Raw genomic sequence first — 14,992 nt, forward strand, 5'->3', positions numbered from 1 at the left:
ATCGGTGAAATCAAGTAGCCAATTTTATTTTTTGACGATGCAAAGCGTTTCGTGGACATCGTGGACATACAGTACTGCACTTCAGAGTCACACTGCTAGCGATCGATGCAGCGATTCTGTACTGTACAGGAGAGACGTCACGGAGGAGATCGTCTGCAGCAATCAGGACGCAGGACACAATGTGACGTAAAAAAACCCGTGCAAACTTGCACTAAAAAAATCTGTGAAACAGCGAGGTGAAAAGTGAACCGTGTTATTAGCAAGGGACCACTGTAATTTTGAAGGTAAGTCACAACATACCCTTCGTAAATACTAATGTATAGAAACCGTTACCAGCAATCATTCATTTTTTGTGTGGCTTTTTTCACGGTTTGTTAACATGCTGTGTAGGTGTGTACTTGACTAGCTGATATCGACATAACGGGGAAACATCTGGTTTGACTATTCTTCACCTGTAGTTTGAATGCTGAACATTTGCCTGTTTAAATCATAAGACCAGTGACTATACAGAGATGTGCTTCTGAATGTGGATGATGTGTCTTCTGCTGCAGTGATGCAGTTCTGCTTGTGTTGAGTGATGTAAACAACTGATCGATCTAAACTCTTTAAACATCAGAATTGATCATTAGATTTTTTATGACACAACAGCGGTGAGTGTTCCCACCTTCTGCTCTTTGTAACTTAACGCGATCTTTCCGTTTTCGAGTTTTGGACATGATTTTGGAGGATATCTTCGCAGTAGCGATTGACCGCAAAGTAAAGCTACCGGAAATGTACAACCCCACATTCAGTCTCAAACCAGGAAGTTAGCATTTTCTCGTGCACAGGGTCTATAAGATGCAGACCCTAAAATGACAACCACAGTATCATCTACTGTTAGAAGATGACCTGTCTCTGTGTTTGGGATTATTTAATGAAGTTGCTATGCATAAATAAATAAACTTTCTCGCTTTGGAAATGTTCATAAATGATTTTACTCCTGTTTTTCTTTTTCTTTACTGCTGAGACTGTGCCTCCATTTGAGTGAGACAAACCTCAACATGAAGAAAAAAAAGGTGTTTGGTGATTTTGGAGAGATGTCTAGTGTTGAAATGAAAACACATATTCAGATTTAGTCTAGTATGCAAAAAAAGAAAAGAAAAAAAAGCTGGTTTTAACAAATATTTGATATTTGTTGACGCCACAAAGGCGGCTTCTGTGACATTAGTTTCAGAAGCATATAACTGTGAGAGACAGAGTCTGACAGATGGGTGAGTCACAAAAGTCTGTTTTTTTTCTGATGTTGTTGCTTTTGAAGGCGTTTCCAATACATGTCTTTTAGTAAGCTGAGCAATGCAGGATGCAGACACTGACAAACAGTCCTTTATTGTTTGTGCCTATTCATTAAGGTCAGGCTATGCACGCAGACTTGAGCAGTGATAAAAGTGAGAGGTAAATGTTAATAGCAAAACTGACAAAAGCGGGCAGACATGAAACTGATGCCTTCAGATGCTGTCAGATTAAACGAAAAGAGTGCATCTCAAAGGGGACTAAAAGAGGCTTTGGGAGCCTCTACAAAATAGTCGTATAATAATCTCAGCAACAAACATATTCAGAATTCGTTCATGCACAAAGCCCCATCCAAGTATTTTTTAAATTAATGTCTACTGCAGTGGCCAATTTGGTGCTGATCTGGTTCCAGATGGACATTTTCTAACATTAAGATAATGAATTGAGAGAATGAAGTGGCCGTGTGGAGATACGTGCTGTTTGGGTGGTTTCTAGTTAGGCTTACTGGTAACCATGCTTTGGTTGCTTGCCAAACTCATGGATGGGCATCTCATCAAAGCAGCAAAACATAAATTATTTTTTTATTTTAGTTTATTTTGTTTTACCACTCACCCTTTGGGGGAAATGAATTCTTAAAGATCCATTCCACCAGTAGCCCTGCCCAAAAATGGTCATTGTCTATCATTAATGTTTGATTCGATAACACCAATCATTTGTTTGTGTCAGGAGGTAAAAAAAGAGCATGCACTCCTAAAGGAAACCCTCTTCGCTTTAGGCTGCTTGTTGAAGTTTTCTTGTAAATGTGGCCACAGTTAGTCCCCTCCTCTTCACTTTTTAGTGGCATGTGTGTGTGTGTGTGTGTGTGTGTGTGTGTGTGTGTGTGTTCTGGTTTCCTTTCCTCAGATCTATAAAAGCTGGGAGACCATTTGTTAACTGTCAGTCGGTTAACCTCTGTCCCCACTCTAACCCGGAATAAAAACCACTGCATCCATACCAGCTTATACTCTGCTGTACCTTCACCACCTGGAGGCTGGGGCACTTAATGTCAATGGGCAGTGTCTTTGATCTTTAGTGTTTTCTCAACACTGGGTTAGCCTTGTCCACAGGCCATTTTGCAGTTTCTGAATGCTGAAGCACTGAACATTACAATAAAAAGTGATTCACATCCGTGCCTAGTAAAATAAGGATGTCTTGAAGACCTTGTACTCGTTACCAAACACATGGAATTCAGATGCATTTCTGGACCAAACCAAATGATGTCACTAGATAGCTAAATAGCTATAACACTAATTGCAAGAGTCTTACCAGTTTCCTCCTTTTGCACGAGCCATTCACAGCTTTCACTTTGATCTCACTTTTCAAACTTTTTAATAATGGCAGCTGCTCTGGAAATGTAAAAATTCGCCTATGTAAAATAACTTTCATATTGTCATTTTGGCTGCTTGAAGTGTGGACAAATAGTACATCACAGAATAGTAAGTGTACCATTAAGGATTTGTTATGTTTTCCGATAAACTAAACAAATCCACCATTATGGTTTTCACGGTACTTCAACAGGAAACATTAAATATAAATCACGTCTATCAGCTGGACTTTAGCCTGGTGCGGTCATCAACAATGGGAGTATTGCTCCAGCACTCATGACTCACTCAAACACAACATGATAAGTCTCATGTCTTTGACCAATAAAAGATGGTTGGATAATGCATCCGTCTTAAACTTCCTTCGCAGCTGTTCTGTCCCAAACGAAGAGAAAAGTGGAGCTATGCATAAATCTCCAAATCAGACTAGCCAAACAGCTCATAGCTCCAAACTGTAATGTGCAGGAACTCAACACGGAGCTTCTAGAAACTGTACGGTTTCATAAGGACTTTCATGAGATGCATCCATATCATATTATCACATAGAGAGTCTGATGTAATGTAAATAGATACCAGAAATTTTTAAGAGCCCTGATGGTAGGCTGCGCTATGTGCAACAGTATAGTTGCAGTTTAGATTGTAGTGTACATCAACATCCTGCCAGCTTTATAACACAAACAGAAATCTAAGTTTTATAAGCCTGGTGCTCATTTAGAAAGCTGTAATCAGAGCTCAATAAGATCAGTAGCTAACAAAAAGATAGATTTTAAGTATATTTTACTTATTGCAAATATAGACTGTATAAATGATGGATTTCACTACCATAATTTAACTTACTGGTTTGTGAAATTCTGGGTTGAAATCTCCAGGTGAGTGTTTTCACCAACATCACCTTGATGTTTTGAAACTAGATGTGACAATAAAGGGGTGGGTCTGAGTCTGAAACTAGTTGTTAGTTGATGAACACACATAAGCCCTTCTTTAATTCAGTATAACCTGAAATGAGCTGTTAGCCTATAACCTCATCAGGAAAGTGTTTACAAAGGTCAAATCAGAGAGTCGCTTTCCCACACAGTTCTGTTGGACTGGAAGTCTTTAGCAACCACACCTGCTGCCCCTGGTAGCACACTAAGACTGCAGGTTTAAAGCACTTCATTGCTTTCACTTTTTAGACCTGGAAGCCACATACATCTTTTACATTGTCTACAAATAAGGCAATGTCCAAAAAACTGACAGCGTCTTTAAAATTTTTAGTTAAACATTAATAGCCCTGCTACCACTTGGGCTCCGGATAGGCAAAGACAGTATCCCATCTGGTTCACCACTTTGGTTTAGACCTAAAAAAAAGTCATTAAAGGGATTACCAGAAACCTTTGCACAGACATTTGTGATCCCCAGGGTGTTAAGCGCCATTTAATGCAAGAGTGGGCAATCATTTTCCCAAGGGGCCACGTGACAAACTGGGACTGTTGTGGAGGGCCCCACCAGTGTGTGTAAAGAGATTAAAAAAAATTAATACTGAGCATGTTATTGGTGGGGGCCAACAACAACAACAGTCGCAGTTTCTTATGTGGCCCCCGGGGGAAACTAATTGCCCACCCTTGATTTGAGCGATCCCTTAGTCTTTCTTTTTTTACTACACAACAGACATTTTGGTCTTTTAGCAGAAATTTGTGAGCAAATATTGGATGAAGTGTCAATCGGTAATCTAATTACTATCCTACTGACCTCAGCTTTATTTGTTGTTTAGCTCTAATGAGCTATTAGTAATTTAGTGCTAATGCTAACATTTTTAGAATGCTAAGTTTAGCACGCAGGTCAAAGCACAGATGCAGAACAAAACTGCTAACATTATCAATTTTTGACAGAAAGAAAGAAATCCCAGAATTTAAAGATTGCAGTGGACTACAGAACAGATTATGACTTTGTATAAATAATAATAATAATAAAATAAAAAGTCCAAATACAGCATGTGTAATTACTGAATGAGGAAGAGATACAACAGAGAGAAATAAAGGGTGTGATGTCCAACACAGAGGCACAGTGTCAAAGGTCATTCGCAGTAATTAACCCTGGGTGGTCTACTGGTATAGGGACTCCAAATGACTCAATAAGTGCTCATCCTGAGGGGACCCCAGGCCAATTAGAGAAAGTACAAACACCAAGAGTGAGCTTGAGTTAATAACTGGACCATGAGAATATACGTGTATGTGCTCAGGCTGATGTAATCTTGATACCAAAGTTCACGGCAGTTAAAACAACCCATTGGTCCGGCACTTACAGAGTTCATTAACAGAAACACGTGCCTATACACGCATGTGGACAAAGCTGGTTGATATTTTCAGTGTAAGCATGATGACATAGGAAGTGACCATTGACCATCACTGAATTGTACAAAAGCATAATGTATCGTTCAAATGTTGTTTTTTTTTTTAAAGGAAATGACATTTTCCCCATTGCATGTGAAAATGGATCACAGTGGAATCTTCTGATCTAATGTGTTGAAATCCCCATAAGTGCTCATTATACCAATGCAGTGACTCGCAGTCCAACCCCTGTGCAGCTCAGTGGGCTTACTGTGGGGGCTTTGTTCAGTCTGTGAGCCTATATTTTAAAACAGACGGTGGGGACTGCCCTGGTGGTGGCCTGTTATGGAAAAAGGCAGCAGGAGGCTAGGTACACACACACACATATGGTGCCTCAAAACGGACATAGATACATGTGCATCCGCGCACGTAGCTGCCGCCCCCTCCCCCCTTGCACACACAGAGCCTCATCAGAAAGGTTACTGGAGGTAATTGTGTCAGAGATGTTTGGTGTAGGAAGCTGAGCAAAGGGGGTAGCTGTAAAGAGAGAACAGAGGGGGCTGAGTAAAAGGGAGGTAGAGAAAGAGGAAGCTGGAGCTAGAGGGGGCTGCAAGCTAATTGGAGCCAAATGGGCAGCAGATGAAGTGGTCTACTATGTAGCCTCAACATTCACACACCCAGATACACATGCACTCTGTCTTCATTGTTCTTTATCTGTCTTTTTCAATATAGTTTTGCATAATTACTTTGTGTTTTATCCCCTTTTCATCTTCCTCTCTTGCTCAGCCCCTCTCCACAACATACAGTGTTGGACTATAAATCACACGGGATAAATATATACGATCACAGGGAGACCATTAACCGTAATGACAAACTTAAATTAACTTATATGGCTGTTGATGCGTTAACAAACAGGCAGGTATATTAAGAATACCAAATACCAAATGCTCCAATGTATTCAACAGAAACTAGCTTTGTATATTTTCGGGTGATGGTGGAAGCCACGGCCAGTATTCACAGACATTCAAAATATCCTCCAACAAAAAGTTGGAGGATATAATGTAAACTTTTGTGTTACATTGCTGCATACAGAATATTAAAGCATGGGGGAAAATAAAATGACTGCAAATGTTCAAATAAGTCTTTTAGCCATAGTGGATCCACACAGACTTTGTGGATTATCTTCGGATGGCTCGTGTGGATTTCTGACTCCTCTTGGTCTTTGACTGGGCTCATTCACACAATAGGCAAATGTGTTAACAACTACACTTCTGGAACACAAATAAAGAGAAAGAAAAAGCTATTCAAATCTTTAGATACAACAGGAAGAGACAACCAAATGCCCTTTCCAGGGACTTTTTTGATTTCCACTTTTGATTTTAAAACATTACATTGCAGACTAAACAATCAAAAGGAGTCAGGCAAAAAAGCAACATATCTTATTAAAGACAAGTTAGAAAAACATGACAATATAGAGGAAAACCCTAAGAAGAAACCTAAGAGATTGCTAAATTGAAGACATAAGTAAATACAATAGAGAGATGCTGAAAAATTTGACATGTTTGATTTCCAGTTATGAAACTGTTGTCGAAATAGGGTTTCCTATGAGCTTCAGCTTTCAATAAAGCACTTAGCTTAGTCTTTATCTTAATTCCCAAGTCTTTACTTACATAGTAAATAGCATTACAACAACAGCAAACTGCTCACAGAACCTTATCATCAAATAGATGAGATTACAAAATCCGTTTTACATACATATGTAAGATAACATCGATGTGTTTGACTGTGCACAAATGCATGCGAATATAATGTTCAGTTTATACATCCTTATATCTATAAGTGTTTCAAATAAAATTTTGGAAGAAAGAAAACCTCAGCATAGATAATAATGTGAATAACTGTGTTGATCCAATTAGGTGCTGGCCTGCCGTGTCAAAGCCACTCAGGACACAGAGCACCAGGGGGTGGTTAGAGAAGAAGCAGAGGCCAAACACTAATTAGCCGGCTAGCTTTTAATTCTAGCAGGCTCTGTGTGAAGAGGAAGAACAGATAGGAATAAAGGCACACAATCAGGCACCAGACATACTTCCTCTAACAGAGGCACAGGCACACTGGATGTAGTGAGTGTGTCCGCACAGTATTCACCTGCTGGGATATTTTTGAGAAGCACGCTGTAATCCACCTGTTAATGCTTGACTTAACGATGAAGGTTAACACTGGAGTGCAGCCACCAAATCAAAGAGAACATCTATACAAAATATCCAACTGTGACTAAATGAAAAATGTCACAATTGTATGTAAGAGACCAAATTTAGTTATGTTTGCCTTGTGTGCGCATATGTGTGTGTAAAGGTGTAAGAAGATTAACAAAAGTTTGCTGTGCTGAATGTGCTGACCGCTAACTGCAACTGCAGAGTCCAGAGCAAACCGCTGACTCCGTGCTTATAGTGATGTTATCTATGTGTTAATAGTAAACAGTATAATATATTATCTAAACTCCCCATAAAACATAAATTACCCAAAAGTGCAAAAGCAAGATAAGAATAGAATACACTTAGAAACTGCATTCACGCTAATGATATGTAATTGACCCACTGGTTTAAAGTGTCAGTGTCTCACACTCTCTCGGACTGTCCGAGAGAGTGTGTGGTGCTTTTCCACGCTGGCTTGAGCCACACCTGCCTCCTTCACCTGTTCCTCATCGCTGGCAATCAGCATGAGGGATATTTCAGAACACTCAGAACATTAACCGACTTCTCCTTCTTTTTCAGTGTCACCCCTTCAAAACCATCCACACTTTGTACCGGCCAGATTTCAGATAACATTGTTGTCCCTTCATTTAAAGAGGGTTATTTGTCCACAAGATTTGGGGCATTTTACCAATGACTGAGAGAAAGAGTTGCTCCTGTGGTAACTGGAGTATTTGGGTAGGTGCCCTCAAACTGGGCAAGTGGCTAAAGGAGATCCCAGAAACAACATCTGAAATGTCAGTCCAGAACAGTGCAGTCCTAGGGACAGCAAAGATGCTCTACCACAGGTGCAGGACGTCTGGTAGAGTATCTTTGCTCTGGTAGGGGGCCCAAGCTTTAAGGATAAAGAGAGCCCACAGGGGTGACTTAATTAGCTACCAAAACAATTAGACCAAATGTGATAGGAGCATACATTCCATGGAAACATGAGCTGTAATAATTGGGGTTTGTTGGAGTTTATGAATTTTTGCTGTTGGATCCTTAGTCTTTACATTTTGCCACTTCTTAAATATAGTTTCCTTTTAGAGTCTATTAATTATTTGCATCGGATTCTTTCTCCCCTCCGCTCCCCTCCCCAAGTATTCCTCTGAGTGTCAGTGTCTTACTTCTGTGTGTAGTTTGTTACTTTGTGTTTGATGTCGTTAGTTTCTGGCTTGACTTTAGTTTTATGTCTTGTGTGTGATTATCCTGATTATGTTCAGCCATGTCTTTTTTTCCACCTGCCCCAGATTACCTTTATATGCATGTATAATCCGGTCTTTCCTTTCATTCTTACTGTCTGTTTTTCCTCTGCATGCACATGTTTCCGAGGTTGCTGTAATTTGGGACTCTGATGTCAACCTCAATGAAAGGTTCTGGTTTTTTTTTGTTTACTACAACCTGTTTCTGAGTCCTGCATTTAAATCCTTTAACCTTCAAATCATGACAGGAATTTCTCATGTTGGACTGAGGGAGCTCAGTGGATACAATGTCATAGCTTTATTTTTTAATACACTAAATATTTTAAAATCAGACTGCAACACGTCCCGCATAAATTTCAATGTATGACAAGCTGTGCGTGAGATCAGTCTGATTATTGCATCAAGTCACAGTCAAAGAGCTGCCTGGGCCCACGTCTAATGAGACTGCATTAAAATGCTTCTTTCTGTATGAACATTTCAGTATAGATAAGTAGTAAAAAAAAGCATTGATCTTACAGGGTTCAGGATGATTTCAACTATGGTTTTTAGGGCCATTTCTTTTATATTACCATTTGAAAGGAAATGTACAGTGTACAGTTGACATTTGGTGTATAGTACAAGTTTAATTTAATTTATCTCATTATCCTTACAATGGGAATACATTTCTTATCTGAACGCATATAATTTATGCAAAAAACAGTAAACTTTCTATTGATATTGGCTATATAAGAAGGAAATCTAATAATCTTTAAGAATTTCTGGGCTTCGTTTTATGGAGTTTCTGTTGTTTTCCAGCTGCTAACCGTCTGAAGATGAAGCAATGGCAGATGCCAGCATATAAATCAGAAATACAATGTCCTATCATCTCCACAGCGATGCCAATAAGAAGTTAAGTGAGTTTCTGGCAAGATTAAACTCTTGTGGGAAAACCTCTTGAAAGTATCATTATTTAGTGTATGAAAAAAAGAAAACAGATGCACTAAATGTGTGGGGCTATGCAGTATCTTTGTCTGTATGTACAGCACTGTGCACAAGTCTTGAGCCACTTCCTTACATTTCGAAATGGGAAGTAGGAGCAGCAGCTTTGTTGAAATGTGTAAACAGACATGGAAATTAGGTTAATATGGTTTGTACATTTCTAACAAGCTTAAAAGTGAACGGCCACCTTTAACTCTACAACGCAGCCTGAACTATCTTAGGAAAGCTTGTAATTTCTTTGTTTTCAGGTATGGTTCTCCAGACTTTTTGAAATATACTCAGAGCTCATCTTTGGATGCTGACTGCCTTTTGTTCTGTTGTCAAGCTGATTCACCGCTGCATTGGGGAGGCCAATCCATGACTGACAGTGTTTAACCCCCCCCCCCCCCCCCCCTCCCTCCCTCCCCCCAAAACCTGAAAAATAAAGCTGTTGCCAATTACTTTCCAGATGGTACATGGTGGATCGCAATCTGAAAGTACTTTTCTGTACTTTTTTTTCTCTTGTAATTTTCATCAATTTCAACAAAATCGGCAACACCAAACCATGACAGACCCTCCATGTTTAAAGATTGGTGCAGAGACTCACTGTTGTGCACCTCTTCTGATCTGCTCTGTACGTACTGATAGTGATTTTAACCAAAAGCCTCAAATTTAGATTAATCTTTCCATAAGATCTTTTGGCAGGCCTTGTGTAATTAGGCATAACTCGGATACTGAAAAGTTTTAGCCCTGACATTTCATTTGTCCTTCACTTGTCCAGTTTCCTATTTTTTATTTTGTAAGGAGCTCTCCACACCATGCAGAAATAGAAATATATCTTAGCTAATAGCTATTTGGGAATCAAGATGTTGGTGAAAATATATTTGTTCATTCCTGTCAAACTCTGTTATTGGTGGCATTTTTTAAATAGATTTAACTAAAGAAATGGGTTCAAATGTTCAATTTGCCAAATGTTCCAAAACATTTTCCAAATTGGTCAAAGTATTCAGACCCTCTTCAGCACAGATTTTAACTGACACATGAATTTTATGTTTACAGCATAAATGTGTGTGAAAGAGAGGGAGGCGGGTGGAAGGGGGAAGATGCAAGGAAGAGTTTGGAGACAGTAGCACTTACAAAAAGAAAGGAGGCAGAGCTGGAAGTGGCTGAAGGATGGAGATGCAAACCAGAATGAACAGAAGTAGAAACAAGTGTATCATTGAAGATGAAACACTAAAGATGTGAGACAAATTAGCACCCTTATCCCAGGAAACAATGCCCCACTTCATCTAGTTCATTAAAGGTTTTACTAGCAAAATATTTTCTTGGCCATTCTATGCGATAAAGAGAAACTCCCAGTGGTCACAATGGTCCACATGAACCAAATTGTCCAAGCTAGTTGGAAAATATGGCTTAGTATGTTTTTGTTAAGTGACCCTTAACACATTGCCAAATAGTTCTGTCCAACATTTAAGGCTGCATTTATGTGCGTCACTTGGCTGAAACCTCTGTTTGAGTTCATTGAGGTCACCTCTGCAGGGAGATCTTTAGTGACAGTACCAGTATTAGTGGCTACAAATTTTATTTTATGAAACATGATATATCTCTTCATATTGTGCTTAACGTTAAACAGATATCACTGGTTTTCACATGAGTTGTAAAAAGCTCAGTGTGGGCAAGAGGAATATTGAAAACCTTTTCATTCTTCCGCCTCTTAATTTTCTGTATTTTCTGGATTGAAGATCTCTATGTTAACCACTTTCCCTCAAAGACTTTTACATAATCGTTTGAGATGATAAAACCACAACTGTAGCTAATCAGTAAGTCTACAGCTGTGGTTGTTCCATGTTATCAACCCGATGCTTCACACGCAAGATCAATTATGGCTCAGCTCCACCAAGACATTTTCCAATTTTAATTATAACAATGGTTATTTCACTGGCTACTTTTCTTGTCTGTCTCATTTTATGTCTTTCATTTTGTTTCTCCATCGTGGTGTCTTTTCATGTGAAAGCATGCGTGACTGGCTTTTTTTCCCCCTCCAGTGTCTCTAAGAAAACATCCAGGACACTTAAGCCAATTACATGCTTCCTGACTCTGAAACAGGGATGTAGCACATTGAGGAAGTGTAATAAATCAAGTTAAATGCTCAAAATGATCAGAAATTGGCCACAAAATACTCAAAGTCAAAGTGAATAGAAGTGACATGCATCAACAATAATGGGAATGCCTGTGCTTAGGCGATATCAATCCCACCACCTTTCTTCAGGATTTTTGACCCGTTTGAGGCTATTTTTCCCCACAGATATATCATTGATCTCTATTAAGGATATATGTCATACATTTGACCAGAAAATAATTTACAGTCTATTTTATTTCGTTAATAAAGAGTAGAAAAAGATGGACATAGGTACAACAATATAAACCAATGGTTAGTATCAGGGTTATGGGTCAGACATACTAGATTAAAACTAGGACATTATGACATCATGACTAGAAAAATCAGTGACTGCTCCGTGATTTTTGCATTCAGTGACCAATTGCAAGACGTTGCGGTGACCACCATGTTCACCTAGGGATTGAACATGCAAACATGACATAAATCACTGGAAGTCCCAGAGAGTAGCTATTTGGCTTTTCTACCTTTAAAACCCGCCTTCCAGCCAAATGGCTGGTAGGCTTTTAGCTAATATCCTTAATCACCTGTGAACAGCTGCTTTTGTTATGTAAATAAGGTGGGGCCATGCTGAGCCACTTGGAGTGGTTAGTTTCCTGAGCCACAAGGAAACTTGTGTTTCAGTTTGCCATCTTAGGGAGAAATCAACACACATGGGTGTATTTCCTTGTTGCTGAGATTTATTGATAAAAACAGTAAAAAAAACCAACCATTTGTACACATATTTACAAATAATAATAAAAAGTGAGTGAGTACATTTCAACATTTTCAGCAATCACTCACAATCCTGGCACTGCCATGGTATCTGTAGTCTGCATTTACCACATGTGTATCTGTAGCAGTGAACACATCGCACAGTGGCATGATTGTTCTTGCATTTGTGTTTGACCTGACACATGGCTCTTTTTCCAGGGGTCGTGTGGAGGGTTGTGTCCGAAGCAACTGTTCTTTTCTTGCCTTCTTCCCAGCCATATGAGAGTTAGCCAACTCTCTTGCAAGCTCCACCAGGAAGTCCACCCGTCTTTCCTGCGTCCCGGTGCATGCTTGATACAGCATCCTCTGCGGACAGTGTACTCCCGCACCATCTGGTCCATCACACCCACGCCACACTTTGTGGTGTTGTAAAGGGTGACAGTGTTTGGCTTCCTTTTGGTGGTGTTATCAGTCTGAACCACGCTGTGCATGCTGCTAAGAATATAGACTGTCTTCTTCCGTTTGGCCGCATACGCCATCAGCGTGGCAGCAGAGGTTGAAAACACCTAAGAAATAAGATAAATTGTTATTTCCATAGCACTTTTACACACAATGAAACACATAAACATAGAACCACAAAAGACCTGCAACATACCTGAGTGGTGAATTCATTGCGATCTGTGTGTCTAGCGGATTGAGGAATTTCCCGGCGAATCTTGTTGACTGTGTCGAGGATGGTGGTTTTCTGTCTAAGAAGTTTTTGCGCAAGTGACAGCGATGAGAAGTTCCAATGATCTGTGGGTTTCCCAGGTTTGCTGACCAGCAGTCACGTAGTGATGGAACCCTAGTAACCCCCCGCAAGATGACAATTGCAATAAATGCCATTAGTTCAGGGAGGTCCATGAACCAATGAACATGCTCCGTTTGTTGTGCATGTTGAATAGTCCATTCTTGAATGCTATGAAGCATGTCAAGAGTGATGAAACACAGGAAGGTCTGAAGGCGACTCGAGATACTTTTCCTGGCCTTAGCCGTTGGCTCTCCATCTGCAGCGTACGCTTCTATTGGGGTGAAAGGGAGACAGGTCCCCACCTGTTCTTCACGCCACACTGTGCCATCTTTCGCTGTCTCAGTCCCCAAACAAGCTCTCTTTTTAGGTTGAGAAGTAGTCTCCTCATCTGCAGTGTGAACAAATTCAAATTGTGAGCAATGGGAAGGTCAAACGAAATCACAAATGCATGCATAGATACTAATTATAATTCCAGTATCTCCTCCTCTGTATCGGAATAATGTCTGAAATATCTTACTTACTACATCCACTTACTTGTTTGAAATGAAATAGGAAATGATATGAAATGAAACCTAACCGGAAGACTGATCAGACAGCTCTGAGTCCGAATCCGGCTGAAGTTCTAGGTCTTCTCCATCCGAGTCACAAGGGTTGACTTCACTCAGGATCATTTCCAAGGCCTGCTGAGTGGTGAGTCTTCTCTGCATTTTCTTTCCTTGGAGAGGAGGTTCGTACACCACAGAATTCTTCAGGGCAATGAAGGATTAGGCTAAATGCAGTGAGATTGTATCCACCTCAACACAAAAGGAAGTTCACAGCTTTTAGCAGCTCCCCCCCACACACAAACAAAGAGGCAGTTGGCAGTTAGAAATCAGCAATCATTCACACACCCCCACTCCCCTCCAGAATTCTCAGGTAACGACCTAATTTACATATGAATTGATGCTAAAAGACTAGCCAAGATAGCTTCCACTTGGCTGACAGAGGGTTAGAAAAGTCTGGGACTTCTAATAATGGCCATCTAATTTAGAAATACTCACAGACTACCGTTTACCAGAGGTGAAAATGTGATGCACAGTTTCAGACAGATGTCCCTGAGTAAAAGGACTTTATAAAGCATACCGACTGCACTTAACCAGAGCATGAAAATAACCTGTGTAATTTCTGAGGAATCAGATTGAGTCCTTTTAAGCTTAAAAAGATTTTTCAGTGACTCTTCACAAACAAAATTAAAAGTTTGTGAGGTAAAAAAAAGCAGAAAATTTCCTCACACCCCTATTCATACTGCTTAGACTCATGAAAAACATATAATATGACCAGCTTGCTGTACCTAAATTACAGGTTGCGCCATCCTATGTGCTCGTTTCAGAGTAGTAAGTTGGTTTTAGTTAAATGGCTCTTTAAGTTCCCACGAGTGGAAGTCTTAGATCAGGTTTGTCCTATGTGTTTGTTTGTGCTTTTGTATGTGTAAGTATATCTGCGTGTGCATGTGTGGTCTATACGGCCTTATTCCTAAAATAACACTTCCCTGCTTGAGAGGTCATCAGCAGTCAGACAGGAGACAATCAGCCATTGTAAGGTGATTACATGTTTGGTGTCAAGTTTCTGTTTAGCGAATGGAAGCGTGAATGAATTAGTTAAATGTAAAAGTGTGAAACATTGTGTAATAGTAAGAACCGTTGTAGGAAAATTTTGTTTTTGTGCAAAGTAAATGATGAACTGAAGGAATAAAGTAGCATTAAGAAAGATTACATGTGTGTCAGAGAACAGTTAAGCATACCATTACTTTTTAAAGGGCTCTAGTCCCTTTTACACATTTGATGAATAAACAAAAATGCTATTGTGTTAATATTCCATAAAAATGATGTAATAATTATAATACCATTTCTAACTGTAATATCCATCCATCCATTTTACATCCTACTCAGGATCGCGGGGAGTCTGGTACTCATCCCAGCTACCATAGGGCAAGAAGCAGGGTACACCTTGGACCTGTCGTTAGTCTGTCAC

General features: G+C 39.7%; 1 long non-coding RNA gene across 2 annotated transcripts; it reads right to left on the reverse strand.

Moving 5' to 3' along the window:
- Window positions 1-11,995: 11,995 nt before the first annotated feature.
- On the reverse strand, window positions 11,996-13,726 carry LOC146658742 (uncharacterized). 2 transcript variants are annotated; one of them, XR_014913654.1, is made up of 3 exons: window positions 13,517-13,726; window positions 12,848-13,370; window positions 11,996-12,758 (listed from the first exon to the last, which is right to left on the reverse strand). It is a non-coding gene; the product is annotated as an uncharacterized LOC146658742 (long non-coding RNA). The 2 variants fall into 2 exon arrangements; XR_014913653.1 differs by having other exon boundaries at window positions 11,998-12,758; window positions 13,560-13,726.
- Window positions 13,727-14,992: the final 1,266 nt, after the last annotated feature.

Source organism: Rhamphochromis longiceps, linkage group LG11, assembly GCF_057381845.1.
Source record: "Rhamphochromis longiceps isolate RC_006_pf linkage group LG11, R_longiceps_female_GT1.1, whole genome shotgun sequence".
Classification (NCBI taxonomy): Eukaryota; Metazoa; Chordata; class Actinopteri; order Cichliformes; family Cichlidae; genus Rhamphochromis; species Rhamphochromis longiceps.